The sequence below is a fragment of the Tachyglossus aculeatus genome, chromosome 11 (assembly GCF_015852505.1).
Source record: "Tachyglossus aculeatus isolate mTacAcu1 chromosome 11, mTacAcu1.pri, whole genome shotgun sequence".
Classification (NCBI taxonomy): domain Eukaryota; kingdom Metazoa; phylum Chordata; class Mammalia; order Monotremata; family Tachyglossidae; genus Tachyglossus; species Tachyglossus aculeatus.
The window spans coordinates 48,980,442-48,986,529 of record NC_052076.1 but is presented as its reverse complement, the minus strand read 5'-3'; the positions used below and the strand labels follow the sequence as shown (position 1 = coordinate 48,986,529).

Here is a 6,088-nt window from a genome sequence, read left to right as displayed (position 1 = left end):
TTGTGACTTGCCCTAATAATAATAATAATGACAGCATTATTAGAACAGCAAAGCACTGTTCTAAGCACTGGGGGGGAGACAAGGTGATCAGGTTGTCCCATGTGGGGCTCACAGTCTTAATCCCCATTTTCCAGATGAGGTCACCGAGGCTCAGAGAAGTTAAGTGACTTGCCCAAGGTCATACAGCAGACATGTGGCGGAGCCGGGATTCGAACCCATGACCTCCGACTCCAAAGCCCGGGCTCTTTCCACTGAGCCACGCTGCTTCAAACATCTGTTGCATTGGCCGGGAATCGAACCCGGGCCTCCCCCGTGGCAGGCGAGAATTCTACCACTGAACCACCAATGCTCACATAAGTCACACAGCTGACAAGCGGCGGAGTAGGGATTAGAACCCGTGACCTCTGACTCCAAAGCCCGGGCTCTTTCCACTGAGCCACGCTGCTCATGGGCCACACTGCTTCTCCAGCTCCCTCCTTTCCCCTGAATCCTGATCCCTTTCCTCCTGCTGCTGGAATACCCTTCCCGGAACTCACCCATGCATTCTTTCCCAAAGCTTAATAGACAGTAGGTGCTCAATAAACACGATTACTACGACTTCAACTCCACTGAACCCTCTCTCAAGTTCCCAAGTCATCATCATCATCAATCGTATTTATTGAGCGCTTACTATGTGCAGAGCACTGTACTAAGCGCTTGGGAAGTACAAATTGGCAACACATAGAGACAGTCCCTACCCAACAGTGGGCTCACAGTCTAAAAGGGGGAGACAGAGAACAAAACCAAACATACCAACAAAATAAAATAAATAGGATAGATATGTACAAGTAAAATAAATAAATAAATAAATAGAGTAATAAAAGCTGGCATTCTCTATGAAACCTTTCTTGCTTCGAAGGGAGGAAAGGCCTGGTTTCCTCCTGTCTCCTCGCTAATAATAATAATAATAATGGCATTTATTAAGCGCTTACTATGTGCAAAGCACTGTTCTAAGCACTGGGGAGGTAACAAAGTGATCAGGTTGTCCCACGGGGGGGGCTCACAGTTTTAATCCCATTTTACAGATGAGGTAACTGAGGCCCAGAGAAGTGAAGTGTATATATGTATGTATGTATATGTATGTATATATGTTTGTACATATTTATTACTCTATTTATTTTATTTGTACATATCTATTCTATTTATTTTATTTTGTTAGTATGTTTGGTTTTGTTCTCTGTCTTCCCCTTTTAGACTGTGAGCCCACTGTTGGGTAGGGACTGTCTCTATATGTTGCCAATTTGTACTTCCCAAGCGCTTAGTACAGTGCTGTGCACATAGTAAGCGCTCAATAAATACGATTGATGATGATGATGATGATGATGATGATGAAGTGACTTGCCCAGAGTCACACAGCTGACAAGTGGCGGAGCCGGGGTTTGAACCCATGACCTCTGACTCCAAAGCCCGGGCTCTTTCCACTGAGCCACGCTGCTTCTTGCTACTCCCCCAGTCCCTCCCTCCCCTGGCCCCTGCTGCCCACCCTGCTTCTGCTCTGGAGACGGGGAGCCATAAAACACAAACAAACTGACCGCAAATCAGTAAACCCATAAATAATGTACACCTTTAATCTTTATTATTTATCTACTCAGTTATCTCTAAATCTTGGCCAGGATTGTTCCAGGTTTTTCTAGGTGACGGTCAGACTGTGCCCCTGCGGAATCAATCAATCAGGGGTATTTGCTGAGCGCTTACTGGGTGCAGAACACGCTTCTAATCACTTGGGAGAGTCCAGTACAACAGAGTTGGTAGCCGCGTTCCCTTCCCACCCTGAGCTTCCAGTCTAGAGGACTTTATGTTGGATTTCAAGGTCCGGGAGGGCCAGGACTAGGCCCATCTGAATTGTTCTGCTAAATAAAACATCTTATACAGCACTGTGCACAGCGCAGGGGCAACTTGAAGTCATGGGAAGCAGCGTAGCTCAGTGGAAAGAGCCCGGGCTTTGGAGTCAGAGGTCATGGGTTCAAATCCCGGCTCCGCCACACGTCTGCTGTGTGACCTTGGGCAAGTCGCTTCACTTCTCGGAGCCTCAGTTACCTCATCTGGAAAATGGGGGTGAAGACTGTGAGCCCCACGTGGGACAACCTGATCACCTTGTATCCCCCCAGCGCTTAGAACAGTGCTTTGCACATAGTAAGCGCTTAACAAATATCATCATCATCATCATCATGGTAGTCGCCAAAAGCCCGGGGAACTTCCCAAAGTAAAATGTATCCCTCCCTCCCACCCACACTGGAACACGGGGGCAGTCCTACTTCTGGGCCTGGGTTTGCTTCTCTTCTTTGCCAACTTGTACTTCCCAAGCGCTTAGTACAGTGCTCTGCGCACAGTAAGGGCTCAATAAATACAATTGATTGATTGATTGATACTTCCTACCCAGCAGGGGTAAGAAAGAGCAGGTGTGGGGAGCGGGGGCCGAGGGGATGACTGCCACAGGATGGTCCTGGGGCAGCTGCACCTTCTTCCCAGGTGGCAAAGTGGGTTGATACGACTGTTTAATAAATAAGAGAAGCACAGTGGTCTAGTGTCTCACGGGCCTGGGATTCAGAAGGACCTGGGTTCTAATCCCAGCTCTGCCACTGGTCTGCTGTGTGACCCTGGGCAAGTCACTTCACTTTTGTGTGCCTCAGTTACCTTATCTGTAAAATGAGGATTAAGACTGTGAGCCCCATGTGGGAAAGGGACTGTGTCCAACCTGATTAGCTTGTATTTTCCACAGCGCCTGGCATATAGTAAGTGCTTAACAAATATCCTCCCCAAAATAATAATAATCCTTGTCCCCAACAGGTCTTTCTAAGCTTTTGGGAGGTCAGGGAGACTGTCCCACCCACCTTCAACTTGTGTGTTGTTCTCATAAATTGAGATCATCAGACTTCAATGCCGGTCCCCACAGGAATAATAATAATAATAATAATAGTATTTGTTAAGCGCTTACTATGTGCAAAGCACTGTTCTAAGCACTGGGGAGGTTACAAGGTGATCAGGTTGTCCCACAGGGGGCTCACAGTCTTCATCCCCATTTTATAGATGAGGCAACCGAGGCACAGAGAAGCTAAGTGACTTGCCCAAAGTCACACAGCTGACAAGTGGCAGAGCCCGGATTAGAACCCATGACCTCTGACTCCCAAGCCCAGATTCCTTCCGCTGCTTCTCTAATAAAAGATGGATATTTTTTTAGACATCTTCCATTTCAGTTAGCCAAAGGCCATTGGAAGAAGCTGTCTGTCTATAACTATAAATCCTAAAGAATATGCAGTAATCGATAGTTCTATATTGACGGAGGCACATGCGGATGACATCTTTTTTTATAATCTCAAATTTTAGGAGAAAAGAGGAAAATAAGTTTCTCAGTCATTCACAACATTCACAGTACTTCCTAGGCAACTGAACTGTCCGAATAGCAGCATCAACTGCTACGCTACCAACCCTACCCATTCCATTCAACTAGGGGGTTGAGATATTCATAATTTTATTTATTTGTATAGGAGAAGCAGCGTGGCTCAGTGGAAAGAGGCCGGGCTTTGGAGTCAGAGGTCATGGGTTCAAACCCCGGCTCCGCCAACTGTCAGCTGTGTGACTTTGGGCAAGTCACTTCACTTCTCTGTGCCTCAGTTCCCTCATCTGTAAAATGGGGATGAAGACTGTGAGCCCCCCGAGGGACAACTTGATCACCTTGTAACCTCCCCAGCGCTCAGAACAGTGCTTTGCACATAGTAAGAGCTTAATAAGTGCCATTATTATTATTATTATTATAAATGTCTGTCTCTCCCGCCCCGCTAGGCTGTGAGCTCACTGTGGGCAGGGAATGTCACTGTTTATTGTTATATTGTACTTTCCCAAGTGCTTCGTATGGTGCTCTGCACACAGTAAGTGCTTAATAAATGACTGACTGAATGAATTAACTCTGTCACATTGTACTTTCCCAAGTGATGTGACCTGCCCAAAGTTATGCGTGGCTCAGTGGAAAAGAGCCCGGGCTTTGGAGTCAGAGGTCATGGGTTCAAATCCCGGCTCTGCCACTTGTCAGCTGTGTGACTGTGGGCAAGTCACTTCACTTCTCTGGGCCTCAGTTCCCTCATCTGTAAAATGGGGATGAAGACTGTGAGCCCCCGAGGGACAACTTGATCACCTTGTAACCTCCCCAGCGCTTAGAACAGTGCTTTGCACATAGTAAGCACTTAATAAATGCCATTATTATTATTATTATTATTATGCAGCAGACAAGTGGCAGAGCAGAGATTAAAACACCCATGCTGGTCTTGCTGCTTCTAACTCCTGTGGCTACAAAAACCACTGACTTATTTGACCCGTAGACTTTGAAGGTGACTCTCTCAGACACCCATGGCTTGACCTGGGTAAAAGATGACTCCTTTCTGCCGGGAAGCTACCTTTTTAAGGGCAGAACCGTGCTGTCCCAGGCTGAGGCTGGAGGGGAGGGAGGGGAAAGGAGAAGTGGAAGAGGGGAGGAAAGGAGGACAAAGTCTCAGGAGTGGCTAAGGTCCAGTCAAAGCCAATACCTATGCAGGGAGGCTGATGAGGGCGGTGGCAGTTGTTATTTCCCTCATTCAACACAATGCCAGCTCACCTCACCCCACCCAAACCTGCATTTGGACAGTAGTTGTCCTAACCCAACTACAATTTTGCAGTGGGGGCCTGAAGATTGGGTTGGGGAAAGCATAGATGTGAAGGATTCCGAGGAGGTGGTGAAACAACAGCTGTTGCAGCCATGGAGGAGGAAGAGGAAAAGGAGGAAAAGAAAGCTACCCTCTGACAGACCAGGAGTCCCATGTGAGACAGGGACTGTGTCCAACCTGATGATGTTGTAGCAACCCCAGAGCTAAGTATAGTTTCTGGCACATAAATTCTATTAAAAACAAAAAATCCAACACTTTTGTCCCTCTTCTCCTCTCTCCCATATCCCCTTCCCTCCCTTCCTTTACCCCTACCCTACTCAAAGTGACCAGATTTCTTGCCCCTTCACTCCTTTTTATTTGGGAGAGGCGGTAAGAGTGAAGTGGGGGGAATACTTTTGGCTCCCTCTTCAAATAAACATCAATCTAGGAAGTTTCTAGACTTATCAGACTTGATCGTCTTGTCTTAGAAATGCGAGTAGACATTTTTCCTGGCTGTTATTAGAACATCAAGCAAATAAGCAGAAACCAAATGCCAAAAAAGGATGATTCATTTGGCTTGCCATTGCCATACTTGTACATAAAATCATGGCATCCCAGAGCTGGAAGAAGGCATGAAGGATCATTCAGCACACTCCACCTCCCTGCCCATTCCCTCAATCAATCAAGGGTTTTTGAGTGCTTACTGTTTTCAGAGCACTGTACTAAGCACTTGGGAGGGTACAACAGAGGTGGTAGACATATGAACTGCCCACAAGCAGCTTACTGTCCAGAGGAAGAGTTTCCAGTAACATCAAACCAATATGGCATACTCCCTGTGTTCATTTCTCCAGAGAAGAAGCATGGCTCTGTGGAAAGAGCCCGGGCTTGGGAGTCAGAGGTCATGGGTTCAAATCCTGGCTCGGCCGCTTGTCAGCTGTGTGACTTTGGGCAAGTCACTTCATTCATTCATTCAATCGTATTTATTGAGCACTTACTGTGTGCAGAGCACTATACTAAGCACTTGGGAAGTACAAGTTGGCAACATATAGAGACGGTCCCTACCCAACAGCGGGCTCACTTCTCTGGGCCTCAGTTACCTCATCTGTAAAATGGGGATTAAGATTGTGAGTCCCACATGGGACAACCTGATCACTTTGTATCCTCCCCAGCACTTAGAACAGTGCTTTGCACATAGTAAGCGCTTAACAAATACCAAAATTGTTATTATTATTATTATTCTCCCTCTGGATTTGCTAGGATGGACGGCTATCTCAGAACCTCACCACTTCCCTCGGTTTTCTATCCCAGGATCTCAGCGGGAGGGTCAAATTTGCAGGTCTGCTCCATCCTCACCTCCCATAACAACCCTGATACTGGTCGGGGAATCCCTAAACTGGGAGGACAGCAGCCTAACCCAACGCAGCTCCCGACCAGAG

The 6,088-nt window shown here is 47.0% G+C and overlaps 1 non-coding gene across 1 annotated transcript; it reads right to left on the bottom strand.

Annotated features, from left to right (window-relative positions):
* Positions 1–278: 278 nt before the first annotated feature.
* On the bottom strand, positions 279–349 carry TRNAG-GCC. Its single transcript has one exon. It is a non-coding gene; the product is annotated as a tRNA-Gly (tRNA).
* Positions 350–6,088: the final 5,739 nt, after the last annotated feature.